Here is a 22,259-nt window from a genome sequence, read left to right on the forward strand (position 1 = left end):
AGTTAATTATAAAATAGGTATTCTGACTGAGGAACTTATCAGCATGTAGAAATATGTGAAAGATTTAGATGAAACTGTTAGTAATATACAAGCAGGAATCATGGACATGGATGACAGGTTTGAAACTGAAGCAGAGAAAATTCAGGAACAGGTCGAGCCTATGGTAGAGTCAAAGGTTGAGGAAAAGTTTTCCCCTGATAAGACAGCAATTAAGAAAGTGAACGATGAACACATTTCTTAACTGAGAATGACTGTTAAAGTGACTGGGAAAAAAAAACTAGAAAGGAAAGTAGATCATTGCGAAGGAAAGTGTCGCAATAAATAACACTTCGAGTATACAAGGAAATTACAAAGTACTAGAGAGTGAAGAGAAATTAGACCCTTACCAAAAGCACAGTGGATTATCCACTGTGGATTTTATTGAGAACGGCAGAAAACTATTCCCTGAATATATCACAGATCAGGAAAAAATAAATATCGTAATTAGTCGTTAAGCAGGAGGTGCTAAATGATGCGGAATTAACTTAAGCACTGAAGCAAGAAGCAGAACTCAATTATTCCCTCCTCCCTCACTATTTTTGCAAAGCCCATAGTCTGTCGTAAACCATCATTCCGTTCCAGCCCCTACAACCGCGTTCCAATCCGCCTCGATTATTAAATTTTCAGCTCTCTTTACATACTGTATCCTCACACACATTCTCTCTCTCTCTCTTTATTTTGTGACTGCCGTGTCGTCATATATAGCTGAATTATTGCTGTCGGTGATGTTTGCTATCGATACTGATGAGAACAACCATTTAACTGAACTGTTAACAGTAATTCACTGTCGGCCCTAACTTCCTGTTCATAACAAATAGGGCTCCCATTATGCCATTATTCTTCAGCTGATGATACTACACTATATTTACACAAAAAACTTTTCAGTTTTTCTAGCGTCCTTATCACTTTCAAATTTGTGATATTCGAGGCGCATCAACTCGCACAACGTTATGTCGCAGTTGGTTATTCCATCTTTTCGTCCTGGTCACCTTCCCGTTGACATCCCCTTCGGGAGACCCGAATTGGGGCCTAGGTCCGGAATCTTTTTCAAGTGGAGAGATCATCATTACATGATTTCAATCACAGGCCACATGGCCTGTGGATACACATTATGTGTTTTAAGGCAGTGGCTTCTGCTGCCCTCTGCAGTGATCTTAGCTGATCTGGGTGATTCTTGCGCCTTTTAAGGGCGATTTCCCATAAGAAAATCGAGAGAATGGCCTGAACCTCTGTCTACTTCCCCGCCATCTTTGACAAGACAGTTGGCATAACGAAACGGTTATTCAGAATTGAAACAGTGGCTGGGTTCTAAACTGGACCTCAGAATATTTTAGTTATTAGTGAAGGAGGCTACCCCTATGCCATGTGTATGCTCTGTAGCAGCTGTAATATGTACTACCCTGTAATCGAAATGTGCCATATGTTGCGCATTGACACCGTGCGATTTTGGAATGCACCACTGGACTATTAGCACAGTAGGAAGTGTGACTGTAAATCGTTCAACCTGTAGTTGTAATTGTTCAATCAATCTCGGTAAGAAGACACAACAGATACTTGTAAGGAATTACTGATGTAGTTCCTAATTATTTAGTTACTTTGCTTAAAATACATAATACGTTTTGTGCTCCCAGACAGGGCAAGGAATACATTTCACCCTGACCACGTACTGTTCTTGTCCTGGTGGTAATCTCAGTTCCTGGAGATGAGTGCTCTATTCATGACCGCTAAGTGCCCTCCAATTGCATTGCAGAGCATTAGAAACTATCCGCACTGTTCCGCGGCCGGAGTCATAAAGCGGGAGCGGTAAACACTGCCTTCCAGCGGCGTGGGGCGCAGTTATCGGGCCGTTGGGGACGTCCTGCGGGGTGGAGCGCTCGTCGGTGGCGATGGCTCGGCACGCGGGCTGCGCAGCCGCCGGAGCCCAGCGGGGTATTATCTGCGCCGTAACGGGTCACGGCGCTCACGAGCGGGGGCAGTTACCGGCCGCACGCAGATAAGTCGCGGGGGGCCCCGGATTAACATCTACACGGCGCAACAGCCACCTGCCGGCCGGCCGGCCAGCGCTACTACTGTGCGTTTCCTCCGCCCCGGCACGGCGGTCGAACATTAATCCGCTGCTGCACTTTGTGTGCATCTTCTTTCAGCCATTACTCGTATCAGCATTTATTATACACCGACGCGGCTTACCCCGTGCGTGAAATATATTTGACTTTTCGTTAATTGTGGAGTACCCAGGATGTGGCTAGAGTTTGAATGCGTATATCCAAGCATACGCGAATACTCACAATGCTGAGTGGAACCTGAAAGGTTCCCCCTCCCCCCCCCCCCCCCCCCCCCTATGGTACGCGGAAAAACTAACGGTTGCTGAACAAGCTTATAAATACGGACACCGAATTATATTCAACGACACACCCATTACAAAGAGACAAATGGTTTCTTAGAAAGAGTTATAAAACAGTGATCGAGATAAAAATTGGTGACAACATCCTTCATAAACACGGCAGCTTCCAGCTAAGCACATCTTGCAACCCGGCTGCCGGAAGATCGAAGCGAACGCGGATGGGCGCGATCGGGAAACATTAAATGGCGATGAACTGGGCACGAGGCCCAAGAGAAAGACAGGCCGCGGCATTTACGTCACGAATATGGACCTGAGCTTGTTCGGTCACTCCACTGAGCAGACAAATTACGTTTCTACACCTGTTAACTCGTGTCTAGGTCTATACGTACAAGCGAGAATTCATCTTCTACTGGAATCCGCAATTATGGAGTCTTACTGTTATTAGACCTACAATTACCGGAAGTCCATAGCCCTACTTATAATTTGTTGCAGCTGTACCCGAGTACAATTAAATTAAAATCATGCCAAAATGATTATCAGTTGCATAAGGCACCACTTCTTCTATCAAATGAGAACTGTTAAAGAGAAGAGAGCATTTTGTTGTAGTACTGTTAATCACTAAGACTTCATAACAGCAGAATCCACTAGAAAATGCAATTCTCGTTAGTACGTACGCACCCAGCTACGTGTTAACAGGTTTAGAAACTCTTTTTGTCTGATGAGCTGAGGGAGCGATCGAGTTCAGAACTACCTTCGTGGGGTACGCGCCGCGGCCTGTCTTTCTCGTGGGCCTCGACTGGGCACCAGTGACGTCAGAGGCAGTGACACGGCAATGTAAGACCAGCAACAGCAACTATAGTACGGTCACCACGTTGCAGTAGACATCCTATCGTTTCCCGGTAGAAATTACAGAACAGGACAATGGCCTGCTATATTACTGTTCTGAAAACGTTTCCCAGTACGTCAAGGCAAAAGAATACTGACTGTTACGGAGTTCCGAGACGGGCGAATGAAACGTTCAAAGACGACCAATCCTAGAAAAAAAAATGAAGTTAATGATTACCACCAAAGATGTAAATTTTATATTCACGTAATTGTCTGCTGACCGCCTATTAAAATAGTGAGATATGATATTAGTCAAAGCGTGGAAGTGACTGCCGACGTCGTTGTTAGAAAGTAATTGACCGATGTCGCGGGTCGAAAGTAATTGACCGATAAACCGAACATGTATCTTAATCTAAAAATATGCGCAAAGAATGAAAAGCAATGATAGGCATCTACATCTCTCGTCACCAATTCGTTCCTTATGGTCTCTGATAGAAAAGATGCAAATTCTCAGAGTTATGATAATTATCACGAGATATGATCAGCTCTGATACTGCAATTAAATTCCACTTACACAATTCAAAAAATTTATGTATATATATTTTCATCCAACGTTATGGTCTGTGGGAACACGTGTGCTTACTCTGCAACAGCCTGAAGAAAAGGACGCCACAATAAACAATTACCACGCCATTTGTTCTACAGCAAAATATAATACAGACCTCGTTTCCGTTCGGACTTTTTAGCAAAAGTCTTTGACCAAACGTTTTTGTTACGATTTTGATTAGAGAATGAATTATATACAGAATAGCGAAAAGAGAAATTCACTATATTTCTCTGTACAGGTATTAACATGTCTCTATTGGTATATTTTCATCTCACAATTGAGACGGTTATGAAGTTACATGGGACAAAGTGCAATCGTATATCATGGCTAGCACATTGTGATGTGCCGTTTGCATTTCTTGCTTTAATGTTTTCGTTTTCTTTAAAAGCAAAGAGGAAAAGGTGAAGCGGTAGCCCAGCATAGAGGCTGCGCTTACCCTCATATATTTTTGATTTTCAAATGTTAAAAAAACATAAGATGTTTCTCCTGTTTCTCGGTAAGAGGAAGGACTCGCTCTCTGCTAATGAACGAAGGTAGACGAACGTTATCTGAGAGCGTAATCAGTGGTAGCCATTTTGGATTGAGGGAATATGTAAAAAAAAGTCTGTATTTTATATGTATGTAGGATAAATAATATATTCGTACTTCGTTGGTGAAAAATTGAGTTATTATTCCAAGTAGTACTGTAATCCAGAAGAATTCATGAAACCCACCTGTGTTCGGAGCTAATACGAAGATCCGATTACAAAAGGAATGGTAGACACGGTCAAGATTTTGTTGGTGGATACGGCGATCGGACGTAGTATTGTTAATTGATAAGTATAAATCTACAGTAAGAGAAAGACTATTTCGTCCATGCAGAACTAATATGAATCGATTTACAGTCTTAGCTCTGCTTATTGTGCTTCTCCGAGCGCCGAAAAATTAATCTCATTATTTACATATATTTAAACATTTATTATATATTTTTATTTTATTATAAAATATAACACTATACTAAGGAGCACTAATTTCGAAGTTCAACCGCGTGAAGTACAGATGGCGGGCAAAAATATGGAAACACCGAGAGATATTAAGTGCCGATTCTAGCCAAGCCTGCAGGTTGCACTGTTGTATTTCACCACGAATGGCGACTGTACAATACGTTGCAAGTGTCAGTCGTGATCAGGAAAATGTTCTGTGTGCTTGTGAGTGCATTATGTAACAGCTAAGCGAATTCGAAAGTGGGCAAATGGTTGGCGCTCACGTGTTGGGTGCTTCCGTAACAAAAGTAGCCAAAGTGTTTGTTGTTTAAAGAGGCACCCTGTCAAAGATTTTTACTGCATACAAGCAAAGCAGAAGAACGTCATCTGGTAAATCACAACGCAGACGAAAAGGTATGTTACGTGATCGTGACAGATGGTCATAGAAGAGGGCTTTGACAAAAGTTAAGAGGACGACAGCTGCTAAGGTCACTTCAAAATTAAATGTCGCACACGCGAACACTGTCAGCACCAAAACAACACGAAAAGGTTTCCGTATTCTGAGATGTAATTCCAGAACCACAAAGCAGTGATGCAAATGCCCGTAAAAGGAAAACGTTGTGTCTAAGCCTTAAAACCTGGACTATAAAGCAATGGAAGAAAGAAATTTGGTAGGATGACTACTGTTTCACACTGTTCAAAACTTCTCGACGAGTTTACGTCGCAACAGTGAAATATTGCAGGGGTTAGGTGGAGATTTGGTCAACCATCTCGTGGTATGCCATGGGCTCAATGGCTACTCCGCAAGGCTGCAAATCCTGCCAATGATTATGTAAGCATTTTGGAAGATCTGGTCCATCTTGTGTACGATATTTGTTTACCAATGTTGATACTGTGTTCCCAGTAGGACTGTTGATATTTTTAAAAATATCGAGAATCCGATTTTCACGCTCATGTAGGAAAATTTCAGTAGTGAAGCTAAATGTGGCAGTTACTGATGACAGCGCCGTGCGCCGATAACATCAGCATTTTCCCTCACACGTCTTCAAGTGCCGCAAGGACGGATTGGGAATTATCGATATTTTATTAACAGCCCCAGTTCATAGACGACAAAGGCCCTGTTCTCACAGCTCGCATTGTCCAGGACTGGGTTTGTTAGCACGAGGATGAATTGTCGCATCTCCCCTGGGCACGTCACCTGACCTTAAAACACGGTGTACCAAAAAAGAATCACTCGATTTAAAAAAAAAATCATAACTGTTTACTTAATTGAGCTATGTGCGTGAACAACGTACTGTTGGAAAGACCAAACATGGTTCCCGCTAGGTAGCAGCAGTTGCATCCACATCAGTTTTAGTAAAAATGGTGTCGGGACTACAGACAGCGTATTGTGGTCTACGTTTTGCGCAGGGCAGCTCTGTAATAATTGTTCAGAGTGACTTACGTGCTAGGCACGGAGTGCATCCTTCTACAGCACAGAGCATTACATGATGGCATGAACAATTTCGAGAAACAGGTCGTATGTGTTATATTTGTTATAACCTCTGCCTTTCCAAAAGAAACAAGGTAAAGCATTTCAAAACTTTTTAGCGACAAAAATCTTAATTGTGTTCCACATATGCCACAAATAGCAAATACGTGTGTGGAAAATCGGCTAAACTCAAAGTGGTAGAAAAACTGATGAGCGCCTTCTCTCACAACAGAATATCGATCACAAACATGAGCTGGGTCCAAAAGGAACAAATCAGTTATGAACAAAATTTCTGCCTATTATAGAAACCGGCTCACCATGAAGCCTTCAATATAGGCACGCAGCAGTTCACCGAGCAGTCACGATTTCCCCAACAGCCGACTAGGTAACAGTTAAACAACAGCCCGCGTGGTAATGGCGGTAAACTGCAGCGGCTAGTCCACCCCCTTCCAGCTTTGTTGGGTCCACCGCCCCGCTCACACGTCCTAGGTACAATGAAGAGCCAATGAAACTGGTACAGGGATGCGTATTCAAATACAGAGACATGTAAACAAGCAGAGTACGGCGCTGCGGTCGGCAACGCCTATATAAGAACAGTGGAATTCCATTTTTACTCTCAATGGTACTATCTTTGACTTTAAATTCACTGACTTTTCCATATGCTGGGTCACTCCTTACAGAGGTTTCGCTTTTGTCTGCCCTACAGTATCTATATATTTACTAACTATGGAATTTACGTTATGGTGTTCCTACCTTTATGTGAACATATTTGTACTTCGTTAGTTCGTCAGCCACTTGAAGTTGTCGCTAACCCCGATTCCATGGGAGGTAAATTGCAACTGAGGAAAGAGGTCACCTTTTGGAGCATGTATTAAGAGCCAATGGACTTCATTTCAACCCTGACAAAGGCGAAGCAGTCACACAATAACAGCAACCTGAAACTACATCGCGGTTAAAGGTGTACCTTCGTCTCCTCGGATTTAATAAAAAATTCCCAAATAACTTTAGCAATTTCGCTAAACGATTGTATGAGTTTGAGGCGTAGAGCCTCTGCATGGTCCCTATTGAGATGGGAGACCTGTCAACAGGCGTGCAGTGTGAGTCACAAGCAAGCCAGGTGGCGTCAGCTGGCTGGAATGTATGTAGCTTCTATGTGATATGATAGAGGTCACTAGCTGGCGGACACTTACGAGATGCAGTCAAAATACTATTAATTTTATTTTCGATTTCGTTTGTTTAATTTTTTAATTTATTTTTATATTCGTATGGCTCATATGCAATTTAAAAATACAGGTATACAACATTGGTATATGTATTTGACAAGAATACGAAAGTACGAAACAGCATATAGTACTAATTTAACGTAAGTATCTAACAAGGGAACCTCCCCATCGCACCCCCCTCAGATTTAGCTATACGTTGGCACAGTGGATAGGCCTTGAAAAACTGAACACAGATCAATCGAGAAAACAGGAAGAAGTTGTGTGGAACTATGAAAAAATAAGCAAAATATACAAACTGAGTAGTCCATGTGGAAGATAGGCAACATTAAGGACAGTGTAATCTCAGGAACACCGTGGTCACGTGGTTAGCGTGAGCAGCTGCGGGACGTGAGGTCCTTGGTTCAAGTCATCCCTCGAGTGAGAAGTTTACTTCCTTTATTTTCGCAAAGTTTTGATCTGTCCGTTCGTTCATTCACGTCTCTGTTCACTGTAACAAGTTTAGTGTCTGTGTTTTGCGACCGCACCGCAAAACCGTGCGACAAGTAGACGAAAGGACGTGCCTCTCCAATGGGAACTGAAAACATTTGATCGCAAGGTCATAGGTCGACCGATACCTCCACGGGAAAACACGTCTGATATATTCTATACGACACTGGTGACGGCATGTGCGTCACATGACAGGAATATGTTGTCGATCCACTTAACTTGTACACTTGCCGAATGGGTAAAAAGATTCTTCTACCTTGCCCGATTTAGGTTTCCTTGTGGATGTGATAATCACCTCCAAAAAGTGATGAAAACTAAAGAGTTTGTCACATAAACTGAAAATAAAAAATAAAACTTTTCACTCCAGGGAAGACTTGAACCAAGGACCTCTCGTTCCGCAGTTGATCTCGCTAACCACGGGACCACGGCACTCCTGAACTTATATTATCCTTGTGTTGTTTATCTTGCATATGGACCACTCAGTTTGTTTATTTTGCTCACTTTTTCATAATTCCACACAACTTCTTCCTGTTATCTCGATTGATCTGTGTTCAGTTTTTCAAGGCCTATTCACTGTGCCAACTTATAACTAAATCTGAGGGGGGTGCGATGGGGAGGTTCCCTTGTTACTTCCATGTAAGAGGTGTATCATCAGCTTTCATGAGGTGGCTCCAACTCCTCTAATAGGGACTGAAGAGGCAGTCATCTCTCAACGGTCCTGATTGTCTGGTTCGGAACCCCACAGTCACAAATTGGAGACTCTGTAGCACGCCATTTGTAAACAGAGTCTGCTCATCTGCTCATCGTCCATGCCCAGTGAGAGCTCTGTTCAGTTTGACCCTCAGTTTTCTGTCGAGTTGTGGGCCAGCAGTATCACAGTTATACTTTTGAAACCATTCACGCTCTTCAGGATTTTCTATAAGCTGACAGTTCTGATGCCACAGGTGTCTCACCATGGGAATTACTGGCATCTAACCGTTCTCCTTGCCATAATGGTGAGTTTCTTGAAGGGAGTCTATTCGTCATAGACTTGGTATGTCTTCCTGTATGGGTAATTCCATGTTCTTCTGTAGTTTGCGCTGTTCCCCAAGCAAGGCCTCGCTTCTACGGATTCCTGGTGGATAGATGTTGCTCAACAGGGGTGGTCAATAAATCGGTGTTAATCAGATTGTCCCAGTTATTAACTGTATAGTGTGGTTCAACTGGATCTCGATCAAGTTGGTGTGGAAGCTGTTTAGCCACACCAGGGCACAATACTCGGCTGCTGAGATGACCAGCGCAGTGGATGATAGGTATCTGCTGAAAATCCCCATGTCATTTTTGAATAATATTGTTACGAGTTTTTATCTTGGCTGTAATATTTTCGAGATATTTTCTATGTGAAACGGTGCGGTCAGGGGTGACGCCAAGGTACTTAGGGTACTTGTTTCGGCAAAGGGTATTTATTGTAAGTTTCTCTCTGAGTCCCCCGTTAGCTTGTTTGTTGTTGATATGGAGTGTATATACTTCATTTTTACTTGTACTAGGTTTAAGTTGTCACGTTCTGAAACAGGAGCTGACAACGGCTAAAACTTCAGTGAGAATTAACTCCACGTGTCCGAGATCCTTGGTTCTACAAGCAAGAGCGATATCGTCTGAACAGCAGAATTTTGTTGATCTGACGCTGGGGAGAATAACAGGGGGCTAAAAAGAAGCCCTGTGGCAGTCTATTACTTAATTTCCACTCCTTGCTCACATTTTCTCCCAAGTAAACATGGAAATATCCACTGTTTATCATGATGCTGATGAGTGTTACAGATTTTCGGCATCGGTTTTGTTTTTGGTAATTCGTGCATTATTCCTTCTCTCCAGACAGTGTCACATGCTGCGGTTAGGTCTACGAACACGACAGATGTCTTCACTTTTTCTAGGAAACCAACAAAGTTGTTAGGGCAAGTACCTGTTTGCGGCAGCTTCTATGTGGCCTGAAACTCGGTTGCTCAGCAGGGATATATTCCAGAACGAAGCCGCTAATTCTATTACAAATAAGCCTACCCAAGAATTTATAGGTACAGCTCAAAAGAGAAATTGGTCTGAAGCTTTATGGATTGTCACTTAGTAACCTTGTCTCAAAATTTCCACAATTTTTATTCTCTTTAGCTCGTTGGCCAGTTATCCACTATCTAGGATGTTGGAGAAGAAGCGAATAAACAGTTTCTTCCACTATTACCCACGTTTATCAGAAATTCCTCGTGTTTACTATCCGGACCATGTACTTTAACATGTTTGTGTTATTTCAAAGCCTTATCCAATTCAGTCAGTGTGAATGCTGAAGAGAAACTGGATTCGTTTCGGCACTAAGATTTTAGAGAGGTGAGTTATGTCTTTATTTTGGAAGTATCACGTGTTCCGGCGTAACCACAGACACCGAAACGAAGAGGCGGCAAGCAAGAGCAGAGAAGGCAGTGAAGAAAGGGCGGTCAACGGTGACCGGAATCGGACCGCGTCGCACCACGCGCGCCCCCTGCGGTATGTGAATATATAGGCAGCCCGTGCTAGCCTCGGCCAGAGTCTGCAACATGTTTAGTTCTTCGCTGTCAGACTGTATTGTTTTCGTGCCGTCTCTCGCTAGCGACATTTGCTATAGTCAAGTTAACTACTGTCAATTAGCTTTCTGGAAATAAAACTACTTATGTTATTTGACTGAATTGTTGCACAGCATTACGAGAACGCTGCACCCCGTAGCCACCCTACTAGCAACGAGTGGGGCAGGACACCACATGTTGTTTGTCACAGGATGATCTATATGCTGCAAGTATGTCGTTAGCGATTTGGTTACCTGAAATACCAGACTTCTGCTAGGGTTTCTTGGAAACTACGCCAAGCTTACGCAGAGAATCCATGCCTTTCTAGTTGATTGCCTGCAGTTTACATTTTGTACCATCTCGCTCCATCGTACAGCTTCAATACTTTGGAGGAGGTCGTCTGCAATATCGCCGTCGCCAGCTTCGCTGTATTTTTCATAAAGTTGTTGACAGTGTTCATTCTGCCCTGGTATCTATTCCTTTCTGTGTCCACGAGGGATAAACTTCTTAGTAGCAGTAAGAACAGCCCCTACAAATCGAGGGTTGTTTTCAGGTTCTGCTGAAAAAAAAACAGATATATTTGTGTAGTTCGTCAGCAAGCCTCCGCCAACGAGCTCTGCGGTAATTCCATCGGGGTCGCGGTACAGATCTCCCTATTGCGACAGAGTTCCATATTGAGGATTAAAGCAGAGTTCTGGGTTGTGACTTCTTCTGCAGGGGACGATCTGAAAGTTCCCAGATCCTTAGCACCATAAATCAGATATAGATTTTCATTTTCAGACCAGTCGTTGAGCGCAATACCCCACTGATAGTCACGTGCATAGTTCCAATGACCACGGTGACTATTAAAATCTCCTGCATAAATCGGTGGGTGGGCAGAAACTGGCAGAACATCCAGAGGCCACGGCACTTTTGCTGGCTTGTAAATATCATTTACAATGGTATCCTCCAATTGTATCTAGAGATTATGGATCTCATTTTCCTTATTTGTCGAAATGAGGCGATCATGCTCGATATTGCGTCTTACATAGGTGTCAACACATTACAGTGATACGTAGCATCCATAAAATCGTAGCCATGTTTCACGCAGGTCTTCCACAGTTGCAGCGCGTGTTTCCTTGATTAGAACAAAGTCAATATCATTATCTACAAGCAGTTTAGACAGGTACTCGCTTTTATCCATCTCGGCATACTCAGATAAAAGGGCCAAGTCTTTTGACCATTTGGTCCTGTAAAGGTCTTTTCTTTAGGGTAGAAATATTCGATCTGGCTGCCGATTTGTTCTAATTCACTTAGCATTATCTGGGGTGCACGTGTAGTATTCCACTACAGTCGCGAGCTAGTTAATACCCCATTTTCTAATAGTTTTTAATTACTACTATTATTGTGTTTCGTTATGAGGCTGAAAGAAGGTGAAGATGTGAAATACTGTTTTATGTAAAGTTTTTATACTTACATTTAAGTAACAGGTCACGTGTGTAACATTCGAGAATGACTTGTGTGATAGTCATTCATACCTACGATTTATTATAAACTGCTTCGTCAGTTTATGATACTGGGGAAATGAGATCATACTTCGGAGAAATAGTTCTGTAAAAAGGGAACTAATCTTATATTTGTGGGATATCCAAATTTACTTACGTAACTTTTCTGTTCTGATTCAGTGACGAATTTTGATTGCTTCTGTAAATATGGGTTGGATTGAGAGGGCTTGATGCTGCTTTCCGATTGGTTGTGACGTTTCTGTGCCAATCACAAATTAGCATATTCATCCCCATATTGGGAACCAGAAGCGTCTTTTGTGTAAAGAGAGGAGCACACTCCGGGCTTGGATCTCTTAATGATCAGATGTAATGATATGTGCTCCGTTGAAAATTATTAATGCTGTGGTATTTCGACACAAATGTTTGATGAGTGCCCTAAAGAGTGGAAGGGAATTCGAGTTAATGCAAAGGCGTAATTCTGAACTTTTAGTATCGTTTAAAATATGTAAATACTACGTGGCGTGTTTCTTACATGCAAAATTGATCATTTTGTTCCGTGAGACGGAGAAGAAGCAACATTTAAATGATCAGTTCCAAAAGAAGCAATCTGTTTTTAAAATTTCGGTGAAGGATTACCATAAACAGGCTACCATTCTTAATGAGACTACATACAGTTTAGAATAAGGCCTGGTGGTGACTGGTGTATGCAATCACCAAAACCATTTTAGTGCAACTTCAGATTATCGTGTGCGTAACTGTTTTCTATAGCTTTTCTAGTTGGAAAATACATTCAAATACCTTTAATCGGGCGTACATGTGTAAGAAGAAATTCATCACCACGTAATTGGATCTTTGTAAATCTCGCCGATAAAATTCACAACATTGGACTTTTGTAAAACTTGCAACGTCACCGCAACCTGCGCAGGGGTTCGGGAAGTATATAAAGCTGTCCATAAGAGAAGTAGGGTTGAAAATAAATGTGAAAATGAAGAGTGTCGAACAGTTATCAGAACACAGGATATAACAGTGTGTGACAAAGTGGAAAAGCTGGACGCTGTGATGAGAACTGTAATCCTATGGTGGGAAGTGGAAAAGCTGGAAGCGGGGTATTGACCCTCAGTTTCAGCGCACCGAGACTGCAGTCGACAAATGGAGATTAGTTTAGTTCAGCTGTTGCTTGCTTATATCAAAAGACTTTTTGAAATGGATGGGAATGATAATTTTGCAGTTTTGAAGGAAGAGAATGTGATTCCGTTTGATGGAAGTGCCAATCAGACAAGCACTGTAAGGCAGAGAAAAGAGGGTCAACTACAAATTAATGGTGTTCCAGTTCCTAATTCACAGCAGTTATCTCCAGCTGTGGGAGAGAAGCAGGGACAAAACGTTTTAACACTTGTGACTAGGGGAGAAGGTGCCAGCACTCATACTGAGTGATTTTAGTGATGCTGATTTTTTTGATATCAGTTAGGGTGATTTAAATGAACAGGACGCAAGAGAGGCAGATGCCTAACTTGATATGTTACATGCCAATCAAACTGAAATGGAAAGTTTGAAGAAGATTCTAGCAGCAGTAATGCTTAGCATTAATGAAGCAAATAAAAATTCAGCTAGTGAGATTAAGCACCAGTCTGGTACTATAAATGGTTTAACTACCGAGCTTAAGCAACAGTCTGGCTATATTAGTGACTTACCTGCTGAGCTTAAACTGTTCAGTGTTGAAACTAAGACTTAGTTAAAAAACTAGCTTCTAATCTGAAAGAAACCTGCGATCAGAATTGAGGGTTTTTGATGAAAAAGTCGAAGTTTTAGATTCTCGAGTTGAGGAAAGTTCTCATAAATACTCAGACAGTGTAAGAAAGGAATCAACAGAAATTGTACAAAGGGTAGCGAATGAAAGCAAGCAAATAGTGAGTCATATTCAAGAAACTATTCAGAAAGTAGAGTGTAAAATAGCTACAGTGCTAGGTATATGTGAAAGCGAACATGCAATTCTGAATAGTAAAATGAACAAAGAAAGTGAATATTTCCAGAATGAGATTTTCACTCTGCAGCGCAGTGTGCGCTGATATGAAACTTCCTGGCAGATTAAAACTGTGTGCCGGACCGAGACTCGAACTCGGGACCTTGGGTAGCTGAGTTGGTAGAGCACTTGCCCGCGAAAGGCAAAGGTCCCGAGTTAGACTCTCCATCTGGCACACAGTTTTAATCTGCCAGGAAGTTTCAAAGTGAATATTGTTTAAACACTGTAAAGGTTGTGTCTGACCGTGTGGAAAAAGTAGAAACTACCATGTATCATCTGACCAGTCAGGTGGGGACGATAGCAGATGAGCTGCCTGATCATAACGACACCCTGACTGAAGTAGATCCTGATATATAAGTTGGTACTAACAGTGTGGATGGAATCTGGATAACTGAATCGGCTGTATTAGCTTACATTACCAACAGACAGTACTTAAGTTTTGATCCTGCTGGATATGTGCATCCAAAGGAATTTTGGAACGCTGTTGAAAATGTTTTAGTAAGATTGTGCCCCAATAGGCACAATATCTGATTTATTAAGATCTGTTTTATTCCGTCGGAATTCAAGGAAGAAACTAGGACCTGGAGTGCGAATGCTTCTTAACGATACGATACTTTGGAAGGGCTTAAAGATGTATTTTTTCTCAGAATATTGGGCTAAACAAAAACAGATGGAACTGCAGAACAATTTCTGGGTTGCAGAAAAGTTTAATACCAGAAAAGAGACTGTGAAAAGATTTGCTTTTGAATACCTTACTAACAAATTAGAGCCAGAGCAGATTTTAATGGGTTTAGATTGGAAGTTGCCTATGAACTGGCATAAAAAAATCATAGCCACTGCTAGAAACGATATTAATAAATTTATTAATTATTAATTATTATAAATTTGGAAAAATTAGAGAAACTAATGCAGGAGGAGGAGCAAGCTAATAGGACAAAGGGTAAACAGAGCGTTTGTATATCGCAATAAAGGCAGGGGTAGAGACGCAGGAGGCTGGCGCAATGCTAAATTCCGATCAAGGACGTGCTAACAGATCGCGATCTACAGTGTATAACAACAGTGATAACGAAAACAGACAACAGAGGGGAGTGCGAGTGGCAGAGAGAACAGAATCATGATGTATGCGAAACTAAATTCCGCCCGAGAAGATGCTCGCGACTGTAAGTTGGGTAATATCAGTTTAAAATAACTAGCAAATTCGTTTGTGAAATTAAATGAGGAAGTGACTAAATTAGGAATTAATCATGTGGGCAGTACGAATGACCGCAAATAACATCAAAATATGTATATTTAATAGCGTCTTAGGTGACCTTTAGAGTAGGAACAGGCAAGGTGAATACTCTGCTAATGAGAATTTGATATGTGTGTGCACGCCAACAAGGAAACGTGTGCAATGTAACAGACGGTGCGACCGCTACGGTCGCAGGTTCGAATCCTGCCTCGGGCATGGATGTGTGTGATGTCCTTAGGTTAGTTAGGTTTAAGTAGCTCTAAGTTCTAGGGGACTGATGACCACAGCAGTTGAGTCCCCTAGTGCTCAGAACCATTTGAACCATTTTTTTGTACAGACGAGGGATTTTTCACGAAGAAGGGGAGGGCGGAGATAGTAAAGAAATGCAGGATTTGGACGAGAGAAATATTGATGAGGTGATTTATGAGAATTTGTTAGTATTAAGGGCAGAGGTGCATACTGAGGATTACTGTAGTAGGGGTCAGTTAAGCAATGGATTGTGAATTGGAGAAGGTTCAGGACGAGGAATATAACGGGTCGAGGTGTTTTGGCCTGCTATTATGGGACAGAGTGACTGCTACTAAGGGTACAAAAAGTGGAAATAATCCTTCAATTATCTGTGTAATCTCATGGCAAGGCGAAGGTTTTGAGAGAATGGAAGTTGTACACGATTTGTTGGATGTACCTGAAGTCAGTAACGGCGGAGAGAAGACAGACTAATCTGTATTTAAGTTAGTGGTACAACGAGAAGAATTTCAGCGTTTAGCTCTTAGTGATGTTTGTGCAATTAGTCAAAAAAGAATGGAATACTGGAACAACTAGAATGGGAAGAAATGCGCACACTGGGTGACAAAACAGCTTTCAGAGTAGGCATTACGTCTGATGATCTACAAATCACACAAGAACCTGAATTCTGGCCTGAAAACATAAAAGTAAGTCGATTTCGTTTCCCAAGAAAATCAATGGAAGAGGGAGCAGAGCTCAACTAAACTAAGAATAAAACCAGAAGGACAAGAAATAAAAGTCGTCTTGCGGAATGCAGAGGGAATAAAAGTGCCCTTAATCTAAGACCAACAGAAATTTTGCAAAACTCGGATTAAGCAAATTTAACAGACACCTTCTTGCTAGACAACTGACAACATAAAGATTTCTACAATTTTCACCCTCAAAGAACGGGGAAGCAGGACGACCCATGGGAGGACTATCAGTCCAACTAAAGCCCTGGATAACCCGCACCAAAAAACCATAAAACAAGAAAACAGTACGCTAGTAGAAGCATCAGGCATAAATACAACTGCAGCCTATTTCCAACCGCACACAAATGCAGTAGATATAACTGACTAAATAGTCACACTCATGAAACAATGCGACAGCAAACCCACCATTATTGCAGGCAATCTCAACTGCAGAATAGACATAGAAAACTATAAAACAAGACTAGTCATTGAAACCCTAGAAGAAGATGGTTTCATTCTACTGAAAGATAGACAAACATCTACATATATATTCCATAATGGTAAAAGCACCATTGATATCGCATTTACATGAGGAGAAATATAAGGAAGTAAATGATAATTAAAGTGAACCAATATGGCATCACTACATCACTCCTATATGAAACCACATTCCAATGAAGATAAAAATAAATAACGTCATCTCACCACCAGCAAGAAAGACCCACCAAATCACACAAAGGAAAATAGATAATGAAAAAATAACAGATCAACAAGAACAAACAACAGAAATAGAAACATCAACGGAGGAAAGAGACCTTGAAAAATCAACAGACAAAATAGAAGACCTCCTAGAAATTTAAATGATACAAACAAACCCAGAAACAAGGACGGCAAGAAGATGGTTCGTTGCTGAATGCTATAGCAAAAGGAACATTGTTCTAAGAATGCTCCACAGATTAAGAAATCAGCACGACGAGGAAACATGCAAACTGTACGCAGAAGAGAGGAAAATCTTCAAAAAACTGATAGAAGGGTAGAGAAAACAATGCATAGAAAGAGAAGCAAAAAGAGAAGCGGATGAAGCAGGGAAAGACCCATAAAATATCAGCCAGACCATGAAGACAGACTCATACACCAAATATAGACGAGAAGGAATGGGAAGGCCACTTCAATAAGATGCTGAACAAACGAGGAATCCTAACACCCCCCAAAGAAAGAGAAACAACATCAGACAAAAGAAAAAGACTATGTATGGTTACCTATAAGTGAAGAAGATGTAAAAGAAGTAATAAAAACACTGAAGAACAAGAAAGCAGCAGGCCCCGATAATATGTAATTAATATAAACAAGAGGCTCTGAAACACGTACGGATCAAACTATTCAACAAATCACTGGAAATTGGAAGAATTCCGATCCAATCGAGACACTCGACAATACAAGTTCTCTACGAACGTAGAGGAGACCCAAAGGACACAAACAAGTACAAAGGCATAGCCCTAGAAAATTCTCAGTTCAAGATGTTGTCAAAGATAATTACACAAAAATTCAAAGCTTGTGTGGACAGTAACCACCGAGAACCACAAATCGGCTTCAAATCTGGAAGATCAAAACTTACAGCAGTCAGGCTTCTTCTAAACAACATCAACGAAGCACTACAAAGGAAACAAAGTGTCCATAGGCTCTTCCGATGCCTTTGACTTACTAGAAAGAGATCTCAGAGTCCGAAAACTGGAAAACACAATGGGAGCTGACAGCTCATGGGCAATAATAATCAAGTCAATCCTCGAATACAACTTAACCACAATATCAGACAACCTCTCTTTTTCGAACCTCATTTTGCAATCGAAAGGAGACTTACAGGGTGACCCAATGAGCCCTTTGCTGTATATTCTTGCCCCTGAAAAAGTACTGCTAATTGGAGAAAGTGAATAAGATGATTACATATATGCATACGCTGACGACATAGGCGTAGGATAAACAGATATATAGAAGCTGCAAAAAAACATTCAGAAAATAGATAAATGGTGCCATGAACACAAACTACACATAAACATGATTTTCAGAAAAGGAAGCAAAGCACCAAAGAAAGCGGAAATAAACGTCAGAGGACAAAAAATAGAAAACTCATCAGACTTTAAATACCTAAGGGTGCCATTGCATCCAACAGCCAAATGCTTCACACAACATACAACAGAACGTGCAGCCCGAACAAAAATAACAGTACAGGACATCAAAAACATCCACCTACTCAGTACATAAACGGCCGTGAAATTATTCAACATAAAAATTCTTGCCAATCCTGTCCTACGGAGTGGAGGTTATATACGACCACCTGACAGAAAAAATCTAGAAACACTAGGAAAGGCAAAATCGACTTATCTAAAAATAGCACTAGGTCTTTTAAAGACAACAAGATCTAGACTAGTGTACCTGCTAGCGAGAGTAACATTACTAATTGCGGACATCAAACTTCGATACATGATGCCACACACCAGGGCCTCCGGAAATCGTCATGGAGGATAAACCAGAAAAAGTACTGCAGGAGTTCTATGGCGCCGAAGCAATGACGAATCGCTCATGAACAGTACCGAACTTCGAACAGCGACATGTCGTAACTAACTTGTCTATTCAGTAATCCATCATACAACTTCCATAAACAAAAATCATCACGACCGAATCACAAAATGTGTATGTGACTTGTGTAATGAAGCCAGTGAACGATATCACATAGAACTGTGTAGTAAAAGGGTAAAACTATAAATGAATATGCAAACATGTAAAATGTTAATGTAAAACGTTAAGCAAAGTAACTGTTTATGGCTATTTAGCTGCAGCTTGATATATAGGACATAAAATCTCGTCCGAGGCCTGCGATCAGTTTTACGTTAATAATTGGCAAACAGTGCTGTACAATAGCAATGAAGTCATGAGAAGTTCAATTGACTCTTTTATTAAAACATGTTGCGCGTTTCGGGATTTCACTCAGCTTCAGACATCTGTTACAAAAAAGTAGAAAAGATAAGTGAACAGCGCACTGGACACGTCTCAAAGTTACTGAAAATTAGATCTGGTCATATGGGCTACATACCACAAGTTTCAACTCCTTCCTAACCAACCAGACGTACAGCCTTGACAGCTCAAAGAAAGTGTCGAATAACGTATGACTGCGAAACAAGCAGTCTTGAAGTAGGGCGTGTACTGACGCTAAACAAGTCAACTAGCACCGAGTTCCTTCACGAATAAACCTTTAAACCTCTGAGATCTCTAAAAGAATACCACCAATTTAAATATGACCAACAGTATCCGCCATAAACTAAAGACCTATGATCAGCTAGCGTACGCAAACGTCTTAGGCGCTATGTGTTAAAGCCAACATGAACCACATCGGAGGCAGCCATCCGCCAATCGAATTACTGACAAGTGATATTCATGGGCATTATTACGCAAATAAGAGCCTTCAAACAACACTTACACTCCTCTACCACATGGAATAAGTTTAATGGTGAGAGAAAGAGCATTTACATAAGATCAGGATACCGGAGAGCTCTAGAATTTTAAAACACACACGTCATACATTCCTTATATAAACTAGTGGCACGACAGTTGTCCGAGTCCTTCTTATCCTCTCCGGATACCGGAGAGCACTAGATTTTTAGAAAACAAAAAACAAAACATTAAAAGTGTTAAAAGTTTAAAGTCTAAAATCAATAAAATGAACCATTGTGTCACGAAGGCCGACCCAAAGGGTAAGGTGGTGAACAAATCCTTAAATACCAACCTATCTACCCATATAACTGTCCCCGTGTGCCGTTAAACTAGCCAACCACTCAGCAAAGAACCTAGCCTATCATAACGGTACGTGTACAGAACACTACAGCTCCTACAAAATACACTATGATACATCTTATCAGGGGGTAATAGACACCAAGTTCAAAATAGTATCCGTCCAAGGTAGAAAAACACCAGTTGCTCCCACCGGAAACCTGTTCATTAAAGAACAAGTTTAATAAAACCTGTCTAGAAAGAAGTGACGCCTAGGTATCCGACGTTAAGATTACGAAATTGTACTGAAAGTGCTCAGCGAACTCAACAGAAGTTTGAACATGAATGGGTGAGAAGAGAAGTCCGTTTTGCCAACAAGACCAAACACCTGGCGCGTCGCAAGGCCAGAGACCGACGTTTTCATTTAGAACATTCTCTGCATCCAGTGCAGTTTACAGATTCATGTACCCTCAATATCGATTTCACGTTTTGGGAAAGTGATATCATTTTATGAAGACACAGGAGGAAGATTAACCAACTGTTCGCAGCCAGCGGTTGCAGTATGCAGGGACGGAGCCACTAAGTAAGTTAATGGAAGTTTTCAGAGCGTGTGGTGAACTTGACTGATACTGTGTTTACTCCAGACGAACATAGATTGCTTAACAAAGGGTTAGACTATAACTTGCCTTCACAGACTAATGGCAAAATCATCATAAGGGTGATTGCCGAGGTTAAGAATGGATGTGATTTAGTAAAAGTTCCCAAAATTATGCAGGCCGATATAGCTGTGGCAACTTGTAACGCACTTACGCGAGCTGGACATATGCCACATTTTCCAGGCACATTTTCTGATACTGTGAAGAAACTAAATTTAAAATTAGATGAAAATAAGATCTTAGTAGTCAAAGCCCATAAAGGAAACTCCGTTGTGTTGATTAAGGATAGTGACTACATTGCTAAGCCCCTCAGATTTTTCAGTGAAAAAGTGGGATAGGGTGCCATATGGGGGACACTGGCCATAAGCTGGCCCCGATAGAAAATAGCCTAAGGATTCTGCTTTTTGAAACAAAAGGGAAGATTTTAGATAACCTTGAAGATCTGGAGATCTATGCACGTATACAACACGCTGCCCACCAAGCCTTTAATGAACAGGCTTCCGGTGAGAAGAACTGGTTCTTTGCTTGTTTGAACGGATACTGTTTTGAACTTGGTGTCTTTTATCCTCTGATAAGATGTATGATAGTGTATTTTATAGGAGCTGTTGTGTTCTGTGCACGTATCGTTACGATAGGCTGGGTTTTTTGCTGTGTGGTTGGCTAGTTTAACGACAAACGGGGAAAGTGATATGGTTAGATATGTTGGCATATACGGGTTTCTTCACCACCGTACCCTTGGGTGGTTCTTGGTGACACAATGGTTTATTTTTATTGATTTTAGACTTTAAAGTTGTAACACTTCTAATGTTTTGTTTTTTGGTTTTAAAATTCTAGAGCTCTCCGGTATCCTGATCTTATGTAAATGCTCTTTCTCTCACCATTAAACTTTTTCCACGTGGTAGATGGGTGTAAGTTGTTGTTTGAAGGCTTCTATTTGGGTAATAATGGCCCATGAATATCAGTTGGCTGTAATTCGATTGGCAGATGGCTGCCGCCGATGTGGTTGGCATTGGCTTTAACACATAGCGCCTAAGACTTCCGCGTACGCGAGCTGATCACAGGGTTTTAGTTTATGGCGGAGTATGTCGGTTATTATTAATTTGGTGGTATTCTTTTAGATAGCTGAAAGGTTGAAAGGCCTATTCATGAAGGAACTCGCTGCTAGTTGACTTGTTTAGCGTCAGTATGCGCTCTGCTTCAAGACTGCTTGTGTCGCAGTCGTACGTTATTCAACACTTTCGTTGAGTTGTCAAGACTATACCTGGTTGGTTAGGAAGGAGTATGACCAGATCTGATTTTCTGTTACGTTGAGACGTGTTGATTGTGCTGTTCACTTATGTTTTGTACTTTTTTGTAACAGATGTCTGAAGCTGGGTGTAGTCCCAAAACGCATAACATGTTCTTATAAAATAGTCAATTGATCATCTCATGACTTTATTGCGAATGTTCAGCATTGGTTGGCAATTATTTGCTGCAATTTCATTAGATAAAAATATAATTTTGGCCACACGGAAGGTTAATAAACATGTTAAATACGAAGTGTTGCTGCCCCTGAAAATGAAAAAAAAAATACAGTTGTATCATAACTTCCCGATGATTCAAGGGTTGAGTGGCGACAGCTAAAAGAAGTTT

Source organism: Schistocerca americana, chromosome 7 (assembly GCF_021461395.2).
Source record: "Schistocerca americana isolate TAMUIC-IGC-003095 chromosome 7, iqSchAmer2.1, whole genome shotgun sequence".
Lineage (NCBI taxonomy): Eukaryota > Metazoa > Arthropoda > Insecta > Orthoptera > Acrididae > Schistocerca > Schistocerca americana.